The sequence below is a fragment of the Eumetopias jubatus genome, unplaced genomic scaffold (assembly GCF_037043125.1).
Source record: "Eumetopias jubatus isolate StellerSeaLion01/CBP00866 unplaced genomic scaffold, mEumJub1_p1.0 scaffold_5, whole genome shotgun sequence".
Classification (NCBI taxonomy): domain Eukaryota; kingdom Metazoa; phylum Chordata; class Mammalia; order Carnivora; family Otariidae; genus Eumetopias; species Eumetopias jubatus.
The window spans coordinates 106,550,710-106,577,342 of record NW_028274811.1 but is presented as its reverse complement, the minus strand read 5'-3'; the positions used below and the strand labels follow the sequence as shown (position 1 = coordinate 106,577,342).

The window sequence follows — 26,633 nt, the reverse complement described above, 5'->3', positions numbered from 1 at the left end:
GAATGGGCAGAATTGAGCAGATGGGAAAGTCATCCAAGTAGATTAGTAGGTGTAGAATATGGAACGTCCCAAAATTCAGGACACTTGCAGAGATCACCAAGACCATGTGGTGACAAAAACAACAGGAAGAGTTTAAAATTGCATAGTATTCCCATTGTGAACACAAACGTGAACAAGCCACAAATACACTTTGAAATTTGATCAAAAGGAGCAGAGGGTTTTAGTAAGTTTGAGTTATTCCTACCTTCCCACTCTCTCATTCACCTGGTAATGAACATCCTCTCCATGCAAACGGTATTGTAGTGAAAGAAGCCACATGCATATGAAGTACATAGCAATTCGAGTCAGGGTAATTTGAAGCCTCCCCAGCTCTATGTTGGGAGAAAATCTGGAAAGCAACAGAGGGGAAGGGGTTTGTATGGAAGTCTTGAGGGGAAAGAATTCAGAGTAATATGAGAAGCATTGCAATGATCATGTACATTTGAGAGCTGCTGGGGAACTGGTTTCTTCTTCACCTGAGCCACAACTTGTATAAACAAAGAATCACGTTCTTGCACACCTACTATTTCTCCCCCCCCCCTTTTTTTTTTACCCACAGCAACATGGTGAGGGAGCAACTTTGGGTTTGGAAAGAGCAGAAATCCATTCTTTTGGTGATCGGTGTTATGGGCAAAGACTGGAGCAACTGAAACTTCCGGTCACTTTTGTTATTTTCCCCCTACTCTGGGGAGCCACGAAGGGAGTCAGCATGAAAAGCAGACTACATCTCTAAACCCCACCTTCACAGCCTGCCAACCATTAGGGACTTTTGATAAAAGAGCTTGAGAGGCACAGTTTAGGAAGGATCCAGGCTCTTCCCTCTTAAAGCCCTCACACAGCATTGCAGCCATGGCATCTGGGGAAAGTGTACTTGCTTCATAAGTTCCCTTTTGCTTGTCAGTCTTCTCCACTAGGAATTACAGGCCATAATGTGGGCCTGATGAATAGAAATGCCCGTGATATGGAGATTCTTCTCTCTGGCACTCTATCACTGGTTTCTCGAGTAGTGGTGGAAAAAGCCAAGAAACTTACTTTTTTTTTTTTAAGTTGTGCATATTTCTGTATAGACCAAGTCGTGATGGAGAACAAATGCTCAGTAAATACTCAGTGAATGACTGAATACCATTGCCAATTCTAACACCCTTAGAAAAACAAGCCAAAGTTTGGCCTCTCTGAGAAAAACAATTTTGTTTGGCTTGGGGGCAATATCACTTGGTTTCACCAGGCACTTTAAAAAGTACCTTCACTTTCCAGGGCACCTGGGTGGCACAGCTAGTTAAGTGTCTGACTCTTAGTTTCGGCTCAGGTCATGATCTCAAGGTCCTGGGAAGGAGGCCCACATCAGGTTCTGCACTTAATGGAATGGGGAGTCTGCATGAGATTCTCTCCCCCTCTTCCCCTCTTGTGTGTGTTCTCTCTCTCTCTCTAAAATAAATGAGTCTTAAAAAATAAATAAATAAGAAGTGCCTTCACCTTCCAAACTCTGAGCAATACTCTAAGAGGCTTTACAGAGTTTGTCCCATAGGCATGGAGTTTTAGAATGTCCTACTTTAGTAAACACTGCTGAGGCAGTATGTATGGCTTCCTGCCAAGTTAACATTTAGTTCCTGCAAATGTATCTTTTGATATTTCCCTCACAGAGCAGTAAGAGATAAGAGGGAAAATGAAGCTGGGGGTGGGGGAGGAATAAATTTTGATGCAAGCATCTCTGACAGCCATCAGCATCAACATAAGTGCTTTATAATCTGCTATATTTTGCCAGAGGATGACCCTCTCTGTTAGGAGTGGTAATTGCTGAACTTTACTTCTTGCTGTGACTCCAGGGAAATGTTGTCCCCAGGCCCTGACCTGATTTTCCTCACTGAGAGATCCCTGGGAGCTACTGTTTCAGCTTTAATCCAGTACATGCACTTTTTTATCAGGTTTTATATTTTAATGACTTCCTGAAACTCCCCAAAGTCAAATACATCAAAAATATGTATCTCTGCAGAGGTGTGATACCCTAATAGTCTGTCCAGTGGTTGCGAAAGAAGGTAACAACTACAGGCTTGGCAGATCTTTAAGAAACATTTAAGATGAGCTGTTGGTATGCAGGCATGCTATGGAAATCAGATAAGACAGTCATTATTTTATCAACTTATATATGATAAAGTTTATTCGTCCAGCCAAGGTAATGTTCCCACTTACCTATTCCAATCAGCTTCCCTATTAGATAAAAAGTATCACATGTAATTATTAGAAACTAGGCAGATCTGGGGCACCTGGGTGGCTCAGTCAGTTAAGCATCTGACTGGCTCAGGTCATGATCTCAGGGTCTTGGGATTGAGCCCTTCCCCACTCGGCGGGGAATCTACTCGTCCCTCTCCCTCTGCCCCTCCTCCATCTGCTCCCCCTGCTCCTCAGTCCACAAGGCATAATGAGCCCAGGTCTTGATGATGGACACTAAGCCCTTGTTCTCCTCCCTGCTTTGCCCATGTTCTTCCCTTGGGTTCATATGTCCTTTCATGGGCTCCTACAGATAGGCATTCCCCCACATTTTTTTTTCCAGAATAGCTTAGTTTTCTAGTTGGTCTCTATCTTCTCATTATTTCTTTCATAGCACTTAAAATAATGGGAAACCATCTTAACTTGTTTATTATCTAACCCCCAAACTTGAATATAAGCTTCATGAGGAGCTTTTATACTACTATATCCCCCATCAGCTGAATTAATATATAAATATATAGGCTTAGTTGCAGTTAAGGGTGAGCAGGCAGTTAAAGGGGACCATTGTGAGCTAGAGGAGTCTCCCCACAATATCCACTACCACTTGGCTACCTTAATCAGTTTCTAGCATTTTCTCAACTAAGCAGGAGGGTGTGCATTAATTACACACCAATTGATCCTAATCCCTGCGCCAATCCAACATCAGTTCAAGGAGCTAAATAATTGTGCCACTTTCCACGACTGTGTGTGTGGGTCCAGATTCATGTCAACTAAATGTTCCAGCTACCTATTCTCTCCCACATATGTGAAGGGAATCTCAAACTGAAAGCACAAGATTAATATTTACAGTCAATTTTCATTATTCACGGATCCTGTATTTGTTAATTCCCCTACTCACTAAAATGACTTCCTGAAATTCCCCAAAGTGAAATACATCAAAAATATTTTCCCCAAATGCACACCAAAAGAATGAATACAAAATAAGTACAAATAAATATGAAAAAATTTGTAACCCCCAAATCAATACTTGCTGTTGTTTTTCTGGTCCTTCATGGACATGGGCATAATAGTGAAAAATTTGAGTCACTCAGTGTGCATGTTCCCATCTGAGGTTTAACAGAGCAACTCTGCTTTATTGTTTCAGCTCTCATGCTGTAAACATGTGTCCTTCTTGTGGTTTATTTACTGACACTTTTTTGTGTGATTTTTTTCTTTAAAATGGCGTGCAAGCATAGTGTTGAACTGCTGTCTGGTGTTCCTCAGCAGAAGGAGGCTGTGCTGTGTTTTATGGAGAAAATATGTGTGTTAATAAGCTTCATCAGACATGAGTTGTGGTGCTCTCCATGATTTCACTGTTAATGAATCAACAATATGCATATCAAATGTCTTTAAACATAAAACAGGGTTATTGATCAGTTGACCAGAGGCTCACAGGAACCTCACCTGTATTTCCCCTAAGAGCAACAGTCCAGTATTTGTTATTTCAGTGTTCACAGGGACTTTATAGAACATAACTCTCATGAATAATGAGAATAGACTGCATGTATTAATTTAGTGAGACTTCAAGAGATTTTCATACCTGCTTGATTGAATATATCCTATCACATATATGATATAGTCAATAAATATATATAGACATACAGAGAGGTTCACTTGAAGCATTTTGTTTTTTTCAAAACAAGCCATTCAGAACACAAATCTTTGATGAAAAATGTGCATCCTTTCAATAATTTTTTTTTGATCACTTGTATTAAATTCATCTCAGATCATTGGTGTCAGGCTTGTGAGAACTACATATACATCCGTGAATACTTGGGGCTGAACGTCTGTGCTGTTCTCACTGGAGAAAAAGAGCTTGTATTTCTGAGAGCTCACTGTTGACAGGCCCAGGAAAGGGCTCCCTGAGCCGTGACAGTTGACATTTGGTACACAGCCACTCAGCCTTCATGGTAGTGAAGCACCACAAAAGCGTGTTACATTCATTCTAATGTGTCTGGTCAGTCATCGTATTGCCTGTCATTTGTCTCAGACTGAAAATTAATTAAGCAATCATGGAAAGGGGAAGGCAGGAATAGATAAGATGAATAATGAAGATTAAATTCAATGGAATTATTATAAATTGACAGACTCTAGACTAAATGGAAAGGACAGGAGATTAGAGCCTAGACGCCTCATAGAAGCTCATCAGCAGAGGGCAATTTGGTTCCTCGAGTCGAACTTCAAACTCAATGAGGACCACGTGAGGGGGACAACTGAAAAGAGAGGTAGATGCATCATACCAGCACATTTACGATGTACAGGCTGTCTCCTCTGTGGGCCAGATGGGGCTGGCTCATCATGCTGGCTTCTCCCAGTCCTCAGTGACTAAGCCATGTTCCTGTGTAACCATCAATCTGGCCTCATTCAACAAACATTTCCGTGGAGTGGCTAGGAGAGCCAGGCAAGGTCAAACTGGGGGGATGAGGTAGAGTGAGGAGTTGGAGTGTTGGGACCGTGGGGCAAGAGTGGCTGGGTCTGCATCACAGCTTCACCACCTGTTAACTGTGTGGTCTTCAGCCAGTCAGTTAACCTGTCAGGGCCTCACTTTCCACGACTGTAAAGCAGAGATAACACGAGGACCCACCTCATAAGGCTATTGTGCAGATTAAATGAGCTAATCCGCATATCGGAGCTTCCCACAGTGCCTGGCATAGATGGAGTCCTTGTCTGAGAAGCACAAGAGTGGCCCCTGTGCCAAGATATACTTAGCAAAGGAAGAGTGGTACAGGATGAGGTAGGTGAGCCAACTCCTCCGGGGACTCACAGGTAGCCAAGGTAAGGATTTTAAAACTAATTCTTAAGTGCATTTAGGAAACCTTTGCCTGGTTTTAAGTAGGACGCTGACAACGTTGTTTAGAAGAAAACAATGTTCTAAATATATTTTCTGCAATACAAGGTCTTTTTTTTAACTGGAAAAATTTGCAGCGCAGCCTCAATATTGTGATTCCCCTTCAGTGCCGACTGGCCACTGAGCTACTCCCCACCCCATAATGTTCCTAAATACTCTGTCATAAAATTCCACTGGGACCCACTAACCTTGTCTGATGGTGATGCTGGTGTACTGGCTTAAGGATCAGTAGGCACAACTGCTGTTTGTAGTTTGCCTCTCAGTGTCAGGCTCACATGCATTTTTTTTTACGATTTATTTTATTTTTATTTATTTATGTATTTGAGAGAGAGAGAGCGCTAGCACAAGCTGGGGGAGAGGCAGAGGGAGAGAGAGAAGCAGGCCCCCTGTTGTGGGGCTCGATCTCACAAGCCTGAGATCGTGACCTGAGCCAAAGGCAGATGCTCAACTGCCTGACCCACCCAGGCGCCCATTCACCTGCATTCTTTTATTCAAACCTCACCACTACCTTCCAAGATCTTACTAGCCCCCTTTTCACCGTTGAGCAACTGAGGCTTGAAATCCCACAGCCAAGGTTCAAATGCGGGCTTTCTGTCCCACGGCTCACTGGCTTCTCACCGATTTCCAGAGGCAACTTGAAGAGAGGGTCCCCGAAGTCAGACAACCTGTCTTAGCTCTGCCTCGCGCCTCTGGGCGTGTGGGAATCATACCAGGGTTTGCCAGACGCGGTGGAGGAAGGGCTGTAGGATTAACGGAGAGTAAGCCCTCGGCTTGCCTTCCGCCCTTCCCGTTATTTGGCTGTGTTGCCGGTGCGCCAGTGTGCTCTGGGCATCTAGTGCATCCAAGTAGTAGAATTTCGTTTCCTTAAAACGCTGCTCCTTACCGGTCCCTGACTCCCTTGTTGTCTCAGAAGACAGCATGTCCTGCGTAAGGAGAGCGCAGCGCATCCCTCTGCGAAGGGCTGGTCGCATTGTTCACACGGAGGCGGGCTGCTCCCACCCTCCGCGGAGGCCGAATTAGGGAAGTTCTGTGCATACACATTCACGCTGCTAAGCCCCAGTTCCTCCTAAACTAGTTTTCTCCAAATGCTGCTTTTTAATTAAACCTTTCCAGGTTTAATTAGGAAATGACATGAGTCATCTTTGTTTCTGAAAATGTATTTGTGGTTTGGCTAATTGTGTAGTGAGATTTAATATGGTTTCTCTTCATGTGTGAAATTAATACACTGAATATTTAAAAAAGGCAAACATCTGAGGCATTTTACCTGGGCTTTGGGTTGACAGCAAATGTATGGTTCAAGGGAGTCCCACTTGAAGCAATGCGAGGAAAAGCTGGGCTGGTTCTCAGTGGTCACTGTATGTGGGATGCCTCCAAGACATGTCCTTTGTCTCTTAACCAGTACATCTGATCATGCAGCCTTTAATGGTGCCTCATTGCTTAAAGGTAAAATCTAAGTTCCTCTTCAAGGTACTTTAACTCCATTCCATCTCTCCTCAACTTCATGCAGACTGTTCTCCAGCTATATATCATACTCTGTCATTCCCCAAACCACCAGGTGCCTTTATGCCTCAGGGGCTCTGTCCATGGTGCGGCCGTCCCCACACAGCCTCATCCCATCTCTTTCTGATGTATTCTTCTGCATGTATACTAACCCTGTCTTTTTCTTTATTCTGATGCTTTGACATCAAGGGGCCTTGCTGGGAGGCACTGGCCTACCAGGGATTAGCTAATTCCTAAGGATAACACACAACTCACCTGCCTGCAGGCACACCTCTCATGTGCAAACCAACCCATCCAGAGTCCAGACTCCTCACCACCTCCTTTGTTAGGCTTTCACACTCTGGACCACTGTGTTCCTGCCCTATCATCTTGGGGCCAGGAAGAGACAGCGAGGGACAGCACCTATACCCCAGAGCCTGCTACGGTTAGTCAAGCTAGCTAAGCCTACCCTACCTAGAACCATTCCTTCCCGTGGAAGCCACACTAAAGGTTTTTGCCCGCAGACTGACCCTGATGCTTCCCCATATGCCCCCCCACCCCTCATGGCATGCCTCATGTTTCTAGGGATCTGTGAGTAAAACAAACCCTTCCTTCAAGCCCACCATTTCTGTGTCTCCATACCTGATTAAAACGGCATCTTTCAAAGTGTAGCTCAAAAGGCACTTTTTCTGTGACGCCTTCCCCTGGCAAAGGAGGTTCCTTCTGTGCATGCAAACATGTCTGTTCCTTCATTTGAGCTTTCCTAGATTCTATGTCACGTTCATCTCAACTCCCAACGGTTAGCACAGGGCCCAGAGTTTTGGGCCCTGTGGCCACAGTATAGTACCCATGAGAGGAGTAAGTGGATGAATTGCGACTAGTTCAGCCTTTCCATCTGAGTCCATTGGTAGCAGGCAAGTCAGGAAACAGTTCGGTATGCATGCCCCCCTGATGTTTTCTCCGGCAGGACTGGGGCACTGCAACTTAAGGGCTGACAGCACAGGCTCAGCGTCCAGTGTCCGATCCCCCGATCCCAGTCCCGCCATCCTAGCTACGGGGCTTTGGGCACCATATTTCACCTCCACGTGCTTTGGTTTTCTCATCTATAAAATAAGGACAATAATAGTGTCCATCTCCAAGTGCTAGAAAGATGAAACGGCTCCGAAGTCTTTGTACAAACTCATCTCTGCCTGTAATGTTGTTTTCGGCCATCCTGAGCTCTCCTTACCCTTGACATCACAACTTAAGAGCCATTCTTTAGGGACACCTTTTGACTTCCCTAACTAGGGAATATCTCCCCAATTTAGACTTCTTTAACTCCATGCACTTCTCCTTAGTGGTAGTTGCTGTGATAATTCTTCATTGACAGTTGTGACTTTTCAATAATCTGTATCTTTCATATCAGACTGTGTGTGTGTCCGGGTTCTCCAGAGAAACAGAACCAGTAGGATGTATGTGCGTACATATATAGAGAGAGGGGTGTTTTTAGTAATTGGTTCACACGGTTATGGAGGCTTGACAATTTCGAAATCTGCAGGGTAGGCTAATAGGCAGGAGACCCAGGGGAGTTGTACTTAGAGTCCAAAGGCATTCAGCTGGCAGAATTCCTTCTTCTAGGGAGATCAGTATTTTTCTATTACGGCCATTGACTGATGAGATAAGGCCCACTCATAAAGGGTAATCTACTTAAGAGTCTACTGGTATATTAACCTAAAGACATGAGAGCAGGATTCAGTCTCATAGTGCCGCCTGTTGAAGTAGGAGTGAAGATACGGCACTGCGGGGTACAGTACCTAAATGCACAAGCAGTGGTAGATGGTGGTCTTCATTACAATCGAAATGTTTAGTAGTGTTAAGATATGAATGGATAGGAGAAAGCCAGGACCCAGGATTTTTAAGACGTGTCATACAATGAAAGGAGAGTTCTCCCCACATCCCCAAGTCACAGCTATCCCTGTAAGGTCTCTAAAGAAGGTAGGGAGTGGGGAATGGATGGATAGATACAGTGAGGAAGCCTGATTAGCAGAGGCCCTAGACACACAGAACAAGGGTGGTCAAAGGAACATTCTGTTGCTAGCTCTAAGTTTTGTTTCCAAACCCCAAATTAGACTTTAAAAAGCAGAACTGGATCATAGGTCACAAGATCCCTTATTTACCTCTGAATTAAAGGGGTCCCTTTGAATTCCCTTTCTCCACTTTCCAAGGAAGGGGGGGTTCAGATGTGTTACAGCTCCAGCCACACTGATTCTACATGTTCCAGCCTCCACCCTGGTCATCCCAGAAGCTCTGCCCCCTAACTTCTCTGTGAGAGGGATTGAAGAGAGGCAGATCTTTGAGATACCATATTTGTATCCATTACTTTTATCAAAGCCTTTCAATGAAGAGTCACCAAGCATTAATTCAACAAATATTATTGAACATTGTGTGGCAAGTAGAAGCTACAGACCATAAAACTAATAAACAGATGTCAGGTAAGTAATAGGAAAAAAATAGTAGGATAAGCAGGATGGTGAGCGTCTGGGGAGAATCCTGTTGTGAGTGGTGGTCAGGGGAGCCCTCTAATCCACTGGCGTTTTGAGCAGGCACAGGAAGTAAGGGAGCAAGCCATGTGTATATTGGGGTGGGGGCAGTTGCGGTCCAACCACAGAAAACAGAGTCCCGGAGGCCCTTTGTGGTTGCATGCTTTGTCTGTTCAGGGAGGAGAACAGAGAGGCAGCGAGGGCCCAGGTGCTCGGAGGCATTCTGGAGGGTTGTAAAAACTGGAGCTTTTACTCTGGCTGACATGCTTACCACTTGGGGGTTTTAAGCCCCGCGGTGAAATGAGGGCTGCTAACTACTGAAGGCAATCCAGCAGAGGGCTGTATTCTCCTAAAGAAAGGTTTGTTGACTTTCCTAAATTCACTCAAAGGTACCTTTGGCTCATGAGGCTGGCATTCCAAGGATTGCTTTTGTCCAGATGTGCCACCACCTTTAAAAAAATTTTGGCTTCTGTGAAAAGACTGTGAAAGGCAGGGAGGAAAGCAAGACCAGGTAAAGGGGCTCTTGCACAATCCAGGGAAGATAAGATGGTGACACGGCCAGGGTGGTAGCACTAGGCATTTTGTGAAGAGCTTTAGCAGAGGGCGCCTGGGTGACTCAGTCGGTTAAACTTCTGCCTTCGGCTCAGGTCATAATCTCAGAGTCCTGAGATAGAGTCCCGCATTAAGCTCCCTGCTCAGTGGGGAGTCTGTTTCTCCCTCGTTCTCTCTCTCAAAAATAAATAAAATCTTAAAAAGAGAGAGAAGCAGCATTTCCTGATGGAGTAGTGTGTGAGTGTAAGAAAGACAGAGAAAGGAATTAGTGATAAGCCCAATGATTATGGCTGGAATAACTGGAGAAATGAGGTTGCAGTCAACAGAGACGGGGAAGGCTGCAAGAAGGGAATGATGTAGGGGCCAGGGAGCAGGAATAAGGAGTTTCGGTTGAATGTGTTGTCTGAGATTCCTGTGGCTATCCAGGTGGAGAAATTCAGTAGGCAGATACCCAAGTCTGGAGTTCAGAGTAGAGGCCTGAGCAGGAGATACCGATGTGAGAGTCATCCACTCAGATTTGGTAAGCAGGCCAGGACACTGGTTAAAATCATCTGGGTAGTCAGTCGTGAGGTCAGAGAGAGGAGGAGAAACTGCCAATGAGATAAAAAGAAAAGAATGAGAGAGATGTCCTGGAAGCCAAGCATTGGAACATTCAAGAAGGAGCGGGGAGGACCAGTGTCCAATACTGCTAAGAGAATGACTAATGAGACAGAGAGTGGACCACTGACTTTGTCCTCATGATGGCAGTGGAGCAATAAATAATCAATTATTTTAGGAGTTTTGATATCAGAGGGAGAGAAATTAAGCAGCAAGTTTGTATGCTAATGATGCATGAGAGAAAGGAAAATTTATGCTACAGAGAAGGAGAAGGAATAGCAAGATGATTTTGCTAAGGAGGGGAGAGATCTAGAGAGTAAGTTCAGGGTTTAACCCTGGGAGCAAGGAGAGTCCATGCACAGTGAAAGCCGGAAAGATAAAGAATGAGTACAGACATAGGGAAGTTCCCTGTTGATTGTTTACCATTTCACTAAGGAAAATGACAACAAAGTGATTGGCAAAGAAAAAGAAGACTCTCTTTTGATACCAGTGTTTCCCATGCTGGACTCCTGAAGAACAGGAACCGTTGATCGCAAAAGTAGTAGGTGTCTGAATAATAGGAGGGGTTGATCTCAGAAGCAATTGATTATTATTTTGAGAATGTATAATCCTTATAAGCCTTGAGTCCGTGACAGCTTATTCCTAGAGTAGAATCACACTGGACAGGCAAGGGTAATTGAGAAGGAATTCCACAATGGGGAACCGGTCTCGGTCTCCACCATCAAATATTGTCACCCCCACGAGGCAGCTAATCCACACTTGTTTCCAGCCCACTCTGCCAATACCGCAGTCTACAGAGTGGTCGATCCTTCTCCACCCCTCTCTCTGGTTTCTTTTAGCTCTGACAAATTCTGTTGGGGAAGGGAACGGGATGGAAGAGAGAGTCTAAGCAGGCAAGGCCAAGTGTATTTGGGGGCAGACATGGGGAGGAGGGAAAGCTGTGAACACTCACACATTAATAAGTTTTTGCCTTGTCACAACTATAATCAAAGCCTTGATGACAGTGTTGTCATAAAATCTGTACAGCCACTACTCCGGACTTTGGGTTCATTCTGTTTCCTGGGCTACAAGCTCAGAATTCACCACAATAAATTCTTCTGTAGCTCTTCAGCTCCCCTTATACCTCTTCCCAAGCTTGAAATGCAAGATGTACTTTACACCAAATATAGAATCTCAGAGTGGAGGTCATCTTATCCAATGTTACATCCGGTTCTGGAATTATTCTTGTCACTGCCCTGACAACTAGCCATTCGAACTTTATAAACAACCTCAGCTGTAGGCCTCACCACATCATAAGGCAGCCCATTCCATTTATGGAATGTTTTATGTTACAACAAACTGAATCTCTCCCTTCCACTTCTAACCCTTATTCTCTGGCTAACCTCGGGGGCTATACAGAACAAACACATTCTATCACCTTTTGGCAGAGAACCAGCCATCTTGTTTCTTCCACCTTGCCCACTAAATGTTCGGTTAGCTTATGAATCACAAATACATCCACATTCAGAGTAAAAGCTTTTTGCATAGTCCTTACCTGCTAGTAAATTAAATGTTAAAGAAAGAAACTATATCTACTTGTAGTGGAGTTCCAAGTAGCCCTTTGCTTAGAAAGGATTAGAAGCCCCTTGAATGCCAGCACTATCAAATCAAATGGAAAGGTTAGAGCTGGATGAAATTATATTTTTAAACGCTCCATCTCTCCAGACTTCTACAAAGTATGAAAGGGAAGGCACACCATGGTTATCTGAAATTGAGAAGCAAGATGAGGGAGGGAGTGATTCACATTCATCCCACTGGACTGTAATCTCAGTCCTTTTCCTTCACATATTTATCCAGTGCCTGCAGATTCCCATCTATAAGCTAGGTATTAGGGTTTCAACAGTGAGCATCTCTCTTCACTTCTATTCAAGAAATTTGATTTTGGACCCACATGTTGCTAGCACCATCCTCCCAAAGGGATATAGCAGTGAATAAAACAATAAGGTAAAAATCCTTCCCCCTTTTTGCACCTAATATTCTAGTAAAGGGGCAAAAACATAATCCCACAAATATATGTAAAATTGTAATAGTTACAAACAGTATGAAGAGAAGATTCAAGATGCTACGTCAGTATGTAGTAGGGAACTGAGCTAGTCACATGACTATAGAAGCCTCTCCTGAGGAAGGAATGCTGAGTTGGGCTCTTAAGATGTGTTGGAGAAGGTCCCGGGCAGAGGAGCACATTGGGAAGCAGTCTGTGGGAGAGGAGCGTGGCATGTGTCAGAGCTGGAAGGAAGGTGGTGTGGAAGATCAAGGTCAGAGATGAAACTTGAGAGTTAAGAAGTATCCAGATAATGCAAGGATCAGTGGGCCATATTAAGAATTTGCATCTTTAGCCTCCAAGCAGTGAGGATCCACTGCAAGTGTTTCAAGCCAGGTGTGTATGTTTGTGTATAGCATGATCTAGTTTCTGTTTAGAAGAGATCACTCTCCTTGCAGTGTAGAGAATGGGTTGGAGAGGACCAAGGTGGACAGAAAAATATACAATGGTCCACAGGAAAGATTTTAGGGACTTGGGCCAGGATGATAGCAATAGGTATGGAAACAAGAGGATAGATTTAAAGAGATCTAGAAAATAAAACCAGTGGGTATCATGTTTTTTGAATTTGGAAGTCAAGAGAGAACAAGATGGCTGTGTAATCCCTCACCAGGCCTACCCCCTGGGCCCCTTGCCAGTCATCTATCGTGGAAGATAACCAACTGCTTACCACCAGGCGCTGGTCATTGGTACAGAACTGAATGTGATGCTCATCTAGGAGGCTTCACCTCTATTATGTAACTTCTGGATATGGAGCAGGTTGGACCTGTAGCATAGGAAAATATCATAACTGGATGTTAATCTAGGTGATAAGGTTTTCTAAAAACAGTTTTCAAATAGGCAAGTTAATTGTGCTGGAGTTTTAGAGTGATGATATTGAGAGGCTCTAAGTATTTAAGTCCCCATTTGGGGCTTTCTGCACCCTGAGAGGATGTCACCCTGAACAGAGAGAACCACAGTCACCACCCCATCCTCTGGGGGGATCTGGAGAGACTTGAGAAATCTCTCTCCTTAAACATCCTCCAGCTTGAGATCTTGCAGAGAGCTTTGCTGATGATGTGTCCTTTGTACGTATCACAGTAAACTGTAACTTCTTTAAGATTCATACGCCGGGGTGCTTGTTTTTACTAAGCCTTTCACAGTGCTCTGCAGGACTTCTGCAATGTCAGGAAAGGATCCTAGCTGGTGACTAAGAATGGTGGTGCCAGTCACTGGGATAGTGGACACTGTAAGAGGAAGTACCATGCTTAAACTGGGGACTTGCTGAGTCTGGATGTCTGAGATGAAACACAATAATGGAAGGGCTGATAATCAATGCACGTCTGGAGTTCTAAGGAATTGTCTAACATGGTGATGCCAAGAATGAGAGGCTATCTATCTCAGGGAAGGGTCAAGCTTGAACGAGGAGTATTGCATATTGGAAGCATGCTCTTATAAAACCATTTAGAAAGACTGGGATAAGACTAATAGATGGTCTTAGCATAGAATCAGTTGACTATAAAGAAGTCTGTTCCAGGCAGGTTATGGAAATGTATTAAAAAGAAACAGGAGTATCAGTTTCCATAAATAGGAATGGGGGCTCCATCTGGAAGTAAGGCAGTCATCCCTTTCTCTGTAGATGACACGAAGTGGCCCACCCCTACTCCAAACAAACACCCCCAGTAAAGGGAGTGGCCCACAACAGAGATTGTAGGAGCAGACATAGGCAGGCCTGACTCTCTGCAACACAGTATAATTAATGATCTTCCAATCTTTGAAGAAAAAAAAACTTTCTGCTTTATGATCAACTCTTAATTATCTTGATGGTTTATTAATTTGCATATCCATATCTCTCCTTGGTTAATTATTAATCTTACACTTTGTCTACTCTATTTTCTGTCGCTGACCTGGCATCTAATAAAATCTTGTATGAGATCTTAAGATTTTCAAATTTTCATTCTCTCCCCAGAGTTTCCACTTCTCAATTGTATTTATGTCCATGTTTGATTTTGTTTTCTAAGTGTTATGAAGATGGCTATGCTTAAAAGTTCTGAAAATACCTAAAATATTTCAGATATATTTGCATCCTTATTTCTTTTTTCAGAGACCTTGCCTGTCACAGTAATCGTGAGGGTGCTAAACCTCAGCCCAAAAGACAAGTGCCCACTAAGATGTTCATCTTTCCTGAGAGTACCACAGGCCAGTGCCTTAGCTCCATCCCATTCCCATCCCTGCTTCTCATGATTAGTCAAGGGCAACATGATGGATGTCATCTCCCTTCACACTAACACCCAAACCTGTCTGACTGCTTTCCGTTTTGTCTATCACCCCTTGCAGTATTTTCTCTGGGCCTGAAATCAGAGGGTCTCTCTAAACACAGTCCTAGCACGTTGCTCCGTTTATCCCCCTTGAAAGGACAGATTCCATCCTCCTTTCCTTGGTCCAGAAGGTCCTGAGGGTCCTCCCTCACCTCCTCAGCCTATCTTTCACTTCTACCCATCCCTACCCTACTCTCCAAAGTCCCTGTACTTACTCCACCTTGAGAAGTCTGCTTCCTTCCCATCTCCTCTGACTTTCTTCTTGGGAGATTTTTCTAAGGTTCTCCCCACCCACCACTCATGTCTTCCACCTCATTCTATTTCTCTTACACTAAACATTATCTGCTTTTCAATTGTTAGTATACAGGTTTGTCTTCTTCAGGAGAGGTATTATAATGAGCACCAACTTTAGAACCAGAGTGCTGAGGTTCAAATCCAAGTTTTGCTACTTACCTAGCTATTTGGAGTAAGTTCTCGGCAAGTTACTTAACCTTTCTTGCCTCAGTTTCCTCCTATACAAAAGAGGAAAAGTGATTAAAAAGTACCTTACTATATTCTCAATGCATCGTGCATAGTAAGGCCTCACTAAATACCTGGAGAAGAGACAGCTGAGAGTCAGTGTTCAACATTTGATTAATACAAGTACAGGCAGATGTGAAACAATGTAGATAGACCCATACTACCTCTTGGTCAATTCTTTAATACCTAAGCACTCAAGAACCCCCAAGTTCTTAGAGCAATTCAGACTATTGGTAAACATTCAGCAGAGGTTGACAAAAGAATGTCAGCATATTGTTATTTCCATGTATATCCTAGAAACTAAATTCTTTTTATTTATTTAGAGAGAGTGTGTATGCAGGCATGGGGAGGGGCAAAGGGAGAGAGAGAGAATCTCGAGCAGACTCCCTGCAGAGCTGAACTCTGGGCTCCATCTCACAACTCTGAGATCATGAGCTGAGCTGAAATCAAGAGTCGGAGGCTTAACTGACTGAGACACCCAGGCGCCTGCTGCCCCCCGCCCCCCAACCCGACCCAGAAACTGTGAACCTAGATTTAGGTTTGAATCTCATCTCTGCTACTTACCTATGTGTTTTATAATATAAATCTCTTTTTCTGTGTCTTAATTTCTTCACATATAAAATGAGAATAAACTAACAAACATTATAAGCCATGGACTAAGTAAAAGTATATGTATTTAATTAATACATATTAATTATGTATTATATGTATGTATGGAAGGGCTGATAATCAAAGCACATCTGGAGTTCTAAGGAATTTCCTCAAACAAGGGAGTTTGAGGAAATAAGAACGGGTACAGGTTTTCTCTGTCTCATGAATATTAAATTGTTTGACTCCATCAATGATGAAATAGTTAACATCTTTGAACTCTCAAAATAGGCCAGGCATGAAGTGTTTTACATTCAAATCCCCCAAATCCTATGAGGTCGGTACTAGTATTATCCTCATATAGAGGTGGGTAAACCAAAGCTTGGGGAAGTTTTTAAAAACCAAAAGGTGAATAGAAATGAAGAAGAATGACTTCATGGTAAATCCCTGTTTTGAAACCAACAGTGACATGGTATTATGGAATGAGAAGGAAGTGGTCTCAACAATAATATTGAAAGATTTTTCTTTGCTGGAAAAACTGGGCTTCTCACAGTGATGGTATTTTCTTCCTGCTCGCCTCTGAATTCCGTACTAAAATAAAATCCCATTCAGAACAAAGTTATTGCAAAAGGTGGAGGCACTTCATAGGCTTGGTACTGGTGGAAGCCTAGTTCTTCGTCAGGATCCCCCAGATAAAGCCCTTTGAAATAGTGGTTGACATTTTCCTGTAGTAATTATTCATTTGTTAACACACCAGTTGCTTAAGAGCATTATTTTGCCAATGTCACTGTGTACAACAACCCTGGGACTTCTTCCCTGGTTATCCCAGAATTCAACCCCATTAATAAACATGCTCCGGGCGCCTGGGTGGCTCAGTTGGTTAATCGACTGCCTTCGGCTCAGGTCATGATCCTGGAGTCCCAGGATTGAGTCCCGCATCAGGCTCCCTGCTCAGCAGGGAGTCTGCTTCTCCCCCTGACCCTCCCCCCTCTCATGTGCTCGCTCTCTCTCTCTCACTGTCTCTCAAATAAATAAATAAAATCTTAAAAAAAATAAATAAATAAACATACTCCAAAATCAGCTGGCTTGCAGAAGCATCCCTTTTATAGCAGATCTGCACCATAACTGTTGGAAATTACCTGATGATTAATGTCATCTAACCCAGAGAACTATACTGCAATGAGGTTCAGGATTTATCGATAAATATGATAATAATCCTCTATCTTTGTTTCCATCAGTAATTAGTGTAGTTCATGAGGGAGCCCTTGAAACCTTGTATAAGCAAGGTTTATCCCCACTGGAATAAAAGCCATATGTCACCATTTAAAAGGTAATTGGAACATTTCATTAGAAAGTAATTAAAAAAAAGATTTAATGCCTTATAATAAATAATCTTGATAAATACCATTGTTGGCAGAGATATCTGCACCATGTAAAGAATTTGCTTTACATCAAAATATGGTATATATTATATATCTTTCTTGGATTTTTCTGAGAAGCTTTTACTTACTTTGTTGTGACTGAGTAAAGAAAAGCATATTATTATACTGTGATTTTTCCTTTGAGAACAAGACCTTCTCTTTATGGCCACATACCTTTACTAGTCTCATGGTTTGCTTTGCAACAAGACTCTGGTTTATTCTCTATTTCTCAAATGAAAATCTCTTATGTGTATGAACAGAAATGTTTGGAGCAAAGTCCTGAGAGACCACAATTCTTGGCTGTGAGGTCTATCACTTTGGCTAAATGGAGATGATGATAGCCAAATCTCTTAGGGTTGTAGCAAGCATTAAATGGGATGAGACACATAAAGGATTTAAGCCAACACTTGGACTATAAGAAGCACTCAATGAATATTATAAATAGTACTATTCTCATCTACAGTGTCTTCCTACCCTGCCTCTTTTAAGGAAAGATTCAGAGTTCTAGGGTGAGTTTTTATTTAAATTGCATGGTAAAAGCAGAAGTAAATGTAAAAGCATGTTTTTGTCTTCACTTTCATTTGTTTTGTGATAAAATTGACAAACACACAAGAAGAGAGAAATGTGCAATATTCTCACCACCAGCTATAGTCATTGCTAAAGTGGACTTCTAACCCCCACCTGCTGCACTAGAGGCTCTGAAGTAAAAACAGATCAAGACTCATTGCCAGAGTTGTGCAACTTTGTGAGCTTCTATATACATTAAAACCATTCCATTTAGTTCTTCAACAAACTGAGATGAAGAGCAAAATAAATCCCAAAAGGCCATAGGCCGATTGAAATTAAAGCATACTTTTAACAGGGAGCCAATTGAAATATCAAAACAGTGGCAGAAGAGAAGTATGTGAGATCTTTCATCCTGTATCTCCACTAATCAACCAGGCTTGAGAGCTTTTCTTCTCCCACTTTCACAACCATATCATGGTAGAATAGGCCACACCTCTGCTGAGCACTGAATGAACATATATTTTTTGGTAACAGCTCTGTAAAACATCTGTTAGAATCAGCCTTACCGGAGTACCTGGGTGGCTCAGTCGGGTAAGCATCTGCCTTCAGCTCAGGTCATGATCCCAGGGTCCTGGGATGGAGTCCCACATCTGGCACCCTGCGCAGTGGGGAGTCTACTTCTCCCTCTCCCTCCCCCCACCCAGCCCAGCTCGTGTTCTCTTGCACGTGCACTCTCTCTCCCTCTCTTAAAATAAATAAAATCTTAAAAAAAAAAATGAAGCATCAACCTTACCTTCATTGAGCCAGTTGAGGCTCAGAGAAGCTCATTACATGTCCAAGATCACACAGCTACTGAGTGGAATGTCAGACCCCAGAATGTGTGTTTACATACTCTGCTTCTTCCAGTGCAGTGCTTCTCCAGTTAGGAAACAGAAAGCCATGGGACAAACTCGACACATCTTCCTGGACAGTGTTTGGCCTAAAGATTTTAAGGGAGAGGCCAAGTAATTTAACCAATGATGAATTAAATCATTATTTTTCCATTACATAGAGATATTATATGCTGCAGAACACTAAAGCATATAACTTTTTAAGCTGACTACAAAAGACTTCAAAGAAACACTGGCCTTTCGGTGAGTCCTGTGCACCATGGGAACTTATTCATCTTCTATGATAATTGCTAATTGTTATGATAATTGTTTTGAGAAAGCTACTTGGAAGCCACGAAGTCCTGGTTACTGGAGGCTCACCTCTGAGAGTCAGGGACTGGGTGGCCTTGGGCAAACCTCATCTGTTCACTAGAGATTTGACCACATACTTCCCTGGACCATGGGAAAGTCCAAAAACATAGTAGGTTTTCTATGTAGTGGTAATGATCATTATTAGACATTCACAAATCATTCTGAAACATGCCTTCAGGTTTGGTCAGCCTCCAGTACACATACAGTCCTCTAGCTCACCAGACTGAGCCTGAGACCGAACCATTGGGCCTCTCTCCATATTGCTTTCAAATACAGTTTCAGGCTTGCTGTGTTACCAGTTTAACTCAGAGAAGATCCTTGAATGGGTTGTGAAAAATTGCAAAGTATATAGGCTAGATATTAACCAAATTGTTTATTTCATGGCAGGACCAAAAATAGAAATTTTCAATTAAAATAGACACCATTTACTTCCGTTTTCTTTTTTTTTTTTTAAGATTTTATTTATTTGACAGAGAGAGACACAGCGAGAGAGGGAACACAAGCAGGGGGAGTGGGAGAGGGAGAAGCAGGCTTCCTGCTGAGCAGAGAGCCCGATGCAGGGCTCGATCCCAGGACCCTGAGGTCATGACCTGAGCCGAAGGCAGACGCTTAATGACTGAGCCACCCAGGCGCCCCTACTTCCATTTTCAGTGAATGCATTCATACCATCCAAAGTGTCTTTTAGCCCAAATAAGTTACTCCGTAAGTTTTATTATAATTACTTTTCTTCTAGAGCCCTAAAACTTTATCTTGTTACTCTAACATTTGTTCATTCTTGGTAAATAAAGGCAGTTTTAGGGTGGCATTTAAAAGTTTCGTTTCTGGTAATAGAGCTGTGGTTGGAATACCCTCTCTGCAACTTCCTCCTAAAATTGTTTCAGTTAGCACAGTGCCTAGTACATAGTAAGTATGCAATAATTTTTAGCTATAAATTTTTATTAAATAGCTTTTATAATATTAAGCTTGAATGAAATATTATTCAATGTGAGGCATTCATTTTCACTTGAGGTAGCTCCCCTATTTTGGTTCCCACAGATAGGGATTCCTATACAACATATAAACAAACACATGCAGAGTATTCTTTAGGATGTCTCTGAGTGTCTACATCGAGGGCGGACAAAAATCATCATCACCCCTCGACTCAAGGGATCTCTGGCATTAGAATCTTATGGCAGACAATACATTCATTTGCTATTAATCTTTCAAAATCTGTATGCCAATGAGAAACATGATTTGTTTTTTAGCACTGGGACAAGTACGCTTTCATTTGTTCATCTAACCCTCTCAGTGTATACGGGAGAGTGGGTCCCCACAACGAGCTAGTGGTAAACCTGGTAACAAGAATCCACTCCTGGTCCAGTGCTCCTTTTGGAGCTGCACACTGACTTCAAAACTAGAAATTTCCTTTCAAGGGAAGTCTAATAAATAACATTTGTTGATTCCTTAATTTTCATTTTTAAGTACAGTTGACATCCTAGCTCTGTTACACACAGAGTCGGGTTAGTTGCATGGGTCATTAAATGTTCTGAGAGCATTCGGTCTTATTGGGAAGACTTGAACATTATTACTGTCATTTAATGAGAAGTGGGAATGTGGAAATGTACATCATTTCTTTGATTTTCAAATCAATTCTTTAGTTTCTATCTCACATGAGAAAGAATCTCTCAGTGGGAACAATGGGAGGGCACAGGAAGAACTATGGAGAGAGTTCCTGGAACAGGCAGTTATGATAGCTGCAGTTTCTTATGCCATCACCCTCGAAACCCGAGCTTCTGAGAAATACGATTCGCTACACAATCCAAGCTTCTAACCACCCACCGTTCGGAAGCCCTTGTTAGACGAAGGCACAGTATTTGTGATCAGTTTTTACCCTCGCAAGTCACTGATGGATTCTATAGAATCTGTCAAGATTTTCCCCCCTCAAAGTGATTGACATTTTAGTAAATCTTTTAACAGTGCACATCTTGGATTGAAATTACCCTTGGCATGCAGGCTTTTTGCAAAGGCTGTGATATTGCCACTGTGTAAACCAGGATCCCTCTTGTGGATGGTGAAGCGTTAAGAACGCCAGAGGTGATTAGAGATGGTGAAGAAACGCAATCACCCATCCTAACCAGTTTAGGAGGGAATGAACAGGTGTGACAGAATTTTTATCTGGATGACTACAGTAATAAAACTAGCACTTGTGCCCAGTTTCTGTGTACCGTATATTGACTAAGGCGTCACCCTACATTTCCACATGACAGCTTCATAATAATCCTTTCAAAGACAGATTGTTATCCCTACTGAACGCCTCAAAAACACCCTGCCCCTTTTCCAAGACCGAACATCCAGCAGATGGTGGTGCTTGGACTTAAATCCTGATACTGAATCTCAAGCTTTAAACCACTGTATCGGGGTGTGTGTGTGTGTGTGTATTTCATATACTATATTCCTTCCCAAGAGATTTAGATGAATATATTTCTGGGTGGGGTGGTGGGAAGGAGAAACTGTGACCTCTCGTAGAAAATCTAAAAGGTAACATATTACAAGGGGCAAAATATGGCCCTACCAGCACAAATACAGAATGAGGTGGTTACCAGCAAAATGGGTCACACACTGAAGGTTTTGTTTTTGGTTATTTTTTTTTCCTGATCTTAACTCAGTATGAGATAACACTAAGATGACCACAAAGGTGTCATTAGGCTGCACCAAGTGGTCCAGAATCCTCCCGAGAAAGTAAGGGGAGAGGCTGGTTCTTTTGGTCCTGAACCTTGCTCACAATGTAACAGGAGCACTGTATTCAATGATAGGTAACAGAATCTAAGAGGGACAACCATTCAACAGCAAGGTATTGAACAGCAGGCAGAATCCTTGATGCTAGACATAAATCTAGTGGAATGACTGCCCTTACAGAGCTTAGTCTACAGGAAAAGATTAAATCAAACAGACCAATTATTACAAATTGTGTTCAGTGGCATGAAGGAATGTCACTGAGTGATGGAAGGGGTCAGAAAAGGCCTCTACAAAGAATTGGGATTTAAATGAAACCAGACACACCGGGAGGAGATTAGAGGATGGAGCAGGCGGACCTCCCATCTTCTCCAAGCAGGATGCACAGGAGGGTTGTGCCAGTATATTCCTGGGAGCATCTGCTGAAGATTTTCCTTGGCCCAGATAAAGAAAACCTCAGAATAACTAGGGTGCTTGTCTTTATAAATTTGGAATATTAACCTATAAAAGTACTAGATTACATAGCCGATTGTAGAATGAGGCTTCCACCCGATAGGCGGAACTATTTCTCAACAATCACAACCGTGGAATATTATAAAACCTACTGGCTAGGATTCCAGGGGCCTGGATTTGATAAACAAGTCTTTAGGCACGCGGTCTGGACCATGACATTTCACCGCTCTGAGGCTCCATGGCTTTTGTTCACAAACGGAGCTGGTACTGAATACCAGATGGAACAAAATAAAAAGCACCCAATGTGCAGGGCATACGGTATGCATTCACTAATGGTATGTGAATCTAAATCTGTCCCTGGAACAGGACGCTGGGCTTTCGCTTGAGGCCTCTGAGGTTCCTTTGAATCACACTATATAAAAGCTTAATTCAAAAATACAGGATGAATCACAAGGGTTGCAGGAGAATGAGGTCAGAGGGAGCATTTTGCATTTTTTTTTTTTAAGAGAGCAAGAGCGGGGGCAGGGGCAAAGGGAAGGGACAAGCAGACTCTCTGCTGAGTGAGGAGCCTGACCACATGGGGCTCCATCCCAGGACCCCAAGGTCGCAACTTGCGCCGAAGTCCGATGCTTAACCAACTGAGCCACCCAGGTGCCCCACATTTTTAAGCTAAAAACTGAAGAAGCCATAGTGTTAAGCATGATGGTAACCAATACCATGCTCTAAGAGTTGTCTGGCATCAAAATGTCAGTCAGTATTAAATATACTCAATATACTTTAAACATACTGGCCCATTATACTGATACAAGTCAAAGTTCACCAAAGTGGCTGTTGGTTCATTAGTGTTTATCAAACACACAAGTAAAATATGATGCAATTTTTAAAGCACTTTTCTTGAAATAGGAATTCAACTTTGAGCTCTTGAAGATTTCAGAGAGCCAGTAAACTTAAGATCAATGAAGAAATTGATCAAGAAATATACACACTCCTTGAGTAAAGAATCCCACTGATTTGCTACAGTTTTATATATACAGTGTTATCACATCAGCAACACAGAAATACAGCTGGCCAGGGAAGTACATTGGACCCCCAGAGTATGTACTGCAGGTCTTCATTTTATCAAGTATATTAACTCAGCTGCTGTCTCACAGCTTGGGTTGCTTTTCAACCAGAAGCAATACCACAACCATTCTATTCCCATCAGTGGGATGGTAGCATGCCATATTAAAGTTTCTATACCTCTAACACACCCAGAGATCTGCTAAGTCAATCTAAGCCAGCAGTTCTCAGCCATCACCACATAGAGAATTTTTTTTAAATATATAGATGCCCTGGCACTTTAGTTTGTGTGGGATGTGACCCAAGCTTTGAACACTCCCCATGTGATTCTGACTCAATTGAAATTTCTCAGCCATGGCTTCAACCAATTCAAGAGCTCCCTCAAAGCAGCCACTATAATGAACAAAAATACTACCAACTTGACAAACCCCACCCACCAGCTTTTTCTAAATTATATCTCTTTCAAACATAACTTTTGCTATTTCATTTTTTCCCTCAAACTGAGAACATGCACAGTAATCCAGGTATTGGTGTTAGTGGGAATATGCTCTTTTCTGCAGCGAGGCTGGCATTAACCCTCCTCTGTTTGAGTTACCACATATATTACTTGGTTTTTATGATATTTTGAAGGTCGCTCCCCAAAGTAACAAAAGCCATTGTCTCCATTCTCTGAGGATGGGAGCAAAATATGATCTAAAAGCTTGTCTAGATTTGGAAGTGATTAATGTAGATTCTTATGATGAAGGAAATGAAAACGAGAAATCTGGATAAGTAATCACTGTTTCCACAAAAACAATTTCAACAAAAAATGAGCTTGAAACGGAGAGAACAAACTGATAATGCCAACAGCAAATAAATTATTCCCTGAGTTTTAAAAACAGACCTTGTGATAGCATTTAAAGTTTTGTAGGGTTTTTGATTCATGACACTTCTGAGTGTAACCAAGGAAGAAAGGAACACGGTTGCCGCACCATGTTTTACAGGTACTTGAACTGGAATTTGAGTAGAGAAGGAAAGGTTACAAATGAATGCAGAAATGTGGCCAAACAATGATGGTTCAATAAAGAAAACATTTCTCCAGGGCTTCATAAACCTAGGAGACACAACCACATTTCTTGTTGTCATATTCCCTGGGCCACACAAGAGCTGTGAAACCACCTCAAAGGGCAACAGAGTCTGGGCACTTTGGAACTCTGGTCTGGAATTTGCTTTGTCTCTGGCTATAGAAAGAGAACATTTCAGAGGAAATGTTCACCGTGATAGGATGCCACCAACGTTACTTAGCTGAGACAGCCAGTTCTTGCAGTGCACCTGACTAGTCTCACCAGTCAAAACGAGTCCACAGAATCTAACTAGGTTTTCAGATGTGTCTTCTGCGTTGCACACAGTACCCTTAACTCAGCATTACAGAAATATACTGCCAATGATGATCAAACACAACCTCCCACATTGCAGTCTCTAGCCCCACACGTCCGCATTTCCACTTGACATCTCAAACCCCCTCAATTTGAAATATCTTTGAGTCACTCCATCATCAAATCTAAGTCACTGTCTTCTCCCACCTGGATAACTCCTGTCTGCTCTCTTTGCAACTTCTTGCCCCCCCATATCCACTCTGTAGACATATATGTAAATAATAAATATCTATATCTATCTATCTATCTATCTATATAGTATTAGGGTTCTCTAAATAAAGAGAATCAAGAGGAAACATATATCCTATATTATATCCTATATTTGATGTATTATAAGGAATTGGTTTGCACAATTATGGAAGCTGAAAAGTCCCAAGATAGGCAGTCAGCAAGCTGGAGACACAACAGAGTCCATGGTGTAAGTTCCAGCCTAAGGGCAGGAAGAGTTCCTTCTTAGCCTTCTTGTTCCATTCAGGTCTTCAGCTGATTGGATGAGGCCCACCCACATTAGGGAGGGCAGTCTCCTCAGTCTATTGATTTAAATGTTAATCTCATCCAGAAACACCCTTGCAGACTCAGAATAACGTTTGACCAACTGTCTGGGCATACCACAGCCCAGTCAAGTTGATGTGTAAAATTAACCATCACCGTCATTGTTGCAGCATGGACATTTGATCATGTTGTCCATTATCTTTTTACTCCCCTACATCACCTCTCCCTTTTAAATCCTTTATTATCTCACCATATTCTGCAAGGCCCTGCCTGACTTACCTCTTCTTATTAATACCACATTCTCTATCAGCCTTCTTAGAATTTCTTTTCAGACAGACCTGTACCTCTGAAACAAATTATATGTTAAAAAAAAGAAGAAGAAGATAGCAGGAAGGGAAGAATGAAGGGGGGAAATCGGAGGGGGAGATGAACCATGAGAGACTATGGACTTTGAGAAACAAACTGAAGGTTCTAGAGGGGAGGGGGATGGGGGAATGGGTTAGCCTGGTGATGGGTATTAAGAAGGGCATGTACTGCATGGAGCACTGGGTGTTATAGGCAAACAATGAATCATGGAACACTACATCAAAAACTAATGATGTAATGCATGGTGATTAACATAACAATAATAATAATTTAAAAAAAACTATTTTGTCCTCAAAGTCTTTAGGTATGCTGCTCCCCCTGACACTCATCTTTCACCAGGCTAACCCCTTCTCATCCTTCAGGTGTCAGCATAAAGCTTTCTAGGCTCCAGCTCTTCCATGACCTGGTCCGCAGCTATAAGGTCCTTATAACTTCTCCATCAAGGACTCTTCACTGCCATAAACAAGTTGCTTAATGTCTCTCATCCTCATTAGCACATAAACCCACTAAGGCAAGGATTAGGACTATCTTGTTTACAACTGTGACCCAAGCACTTTGCATATACTAGGAAATCAATAAATGTTTGTTAACCAAATAAATGAGTCAACTCCTAATGGACCTTCAAGACCAACCCAGACTCTACCAGTTTGGGATATAGGCCATTTCACTGTATCCCCTTAGGCTGAGAGTAATAAATGTTTATTAAATATGTCACCAATCTCTACACTGGAAAAGAAGTGTTGATTCAAAAGAATGTTTTGTGATGGTCTGACTTGCCTTTTATAGAAGCAAGCTTCAAAATAGTTTTGCTCTAGAGGACAGAATATCACTGCTTTTCTGAGAGAAATGGCCTTCAAATGAGAATATCCATTCCATTTCTTAAATCTGCAGAGCAGAACCTAGAATATTCTGCTTAGTTTTTTCAACTCAGGATTTAAAGACAGAGCTATCTCTAAAAATTCAGAAACTTCATTGGTAAAACTTAAATTCCAACTGCAGATATGAGGGGCTTCAATTCAAAGTAACTCACTCAACTTAAAAGTAGATCCTATATAATCAGAAAAGCCCACATGTCTCACTTTTTACAGGTGCTTATTTTATTTCTACCAGTTTCTGTACTGGAAGTTGATTCCACTGAGTACAGTGTGTTCAAGTCAAAGCAGCCATTTAAAACGGGATGATATGGGGTGGATTTATATTGTACCAAT

At 42.3% G+C, this 26,633-nt stretch overlaps 1 protein-coding gene and 1 long non-coding RNA gene across 2 annotated transcripts in view; one reads left to right on the top strand and one right to left on the bottom strand.

The window, feature by feature from the left end:
* Positions 1–26,633, top strand: part of SGCD (sarcoglycan delta) — a 360,172-nt gene that overhangs the window by 316,060 nt on the left and 17,479 nt on the right. The gene's annotated exons all lie outside the window — the stretch shown is intronic.
* LOC114211953 (uncharacterized) lies at positions 5–18,654 on the bottom strand. Its single transcript, XR_003609867.2, has 4 exons — positions 18,481–18,654; positions 15,106–15,164; positions 13,026–13,121; positions 5–388 (listed from the first exon to the last, which is right to left on the bottom strand). It is a non-coding gene; the product is annotated as an uncharacterized LOC114211953 (long non-coding RNA).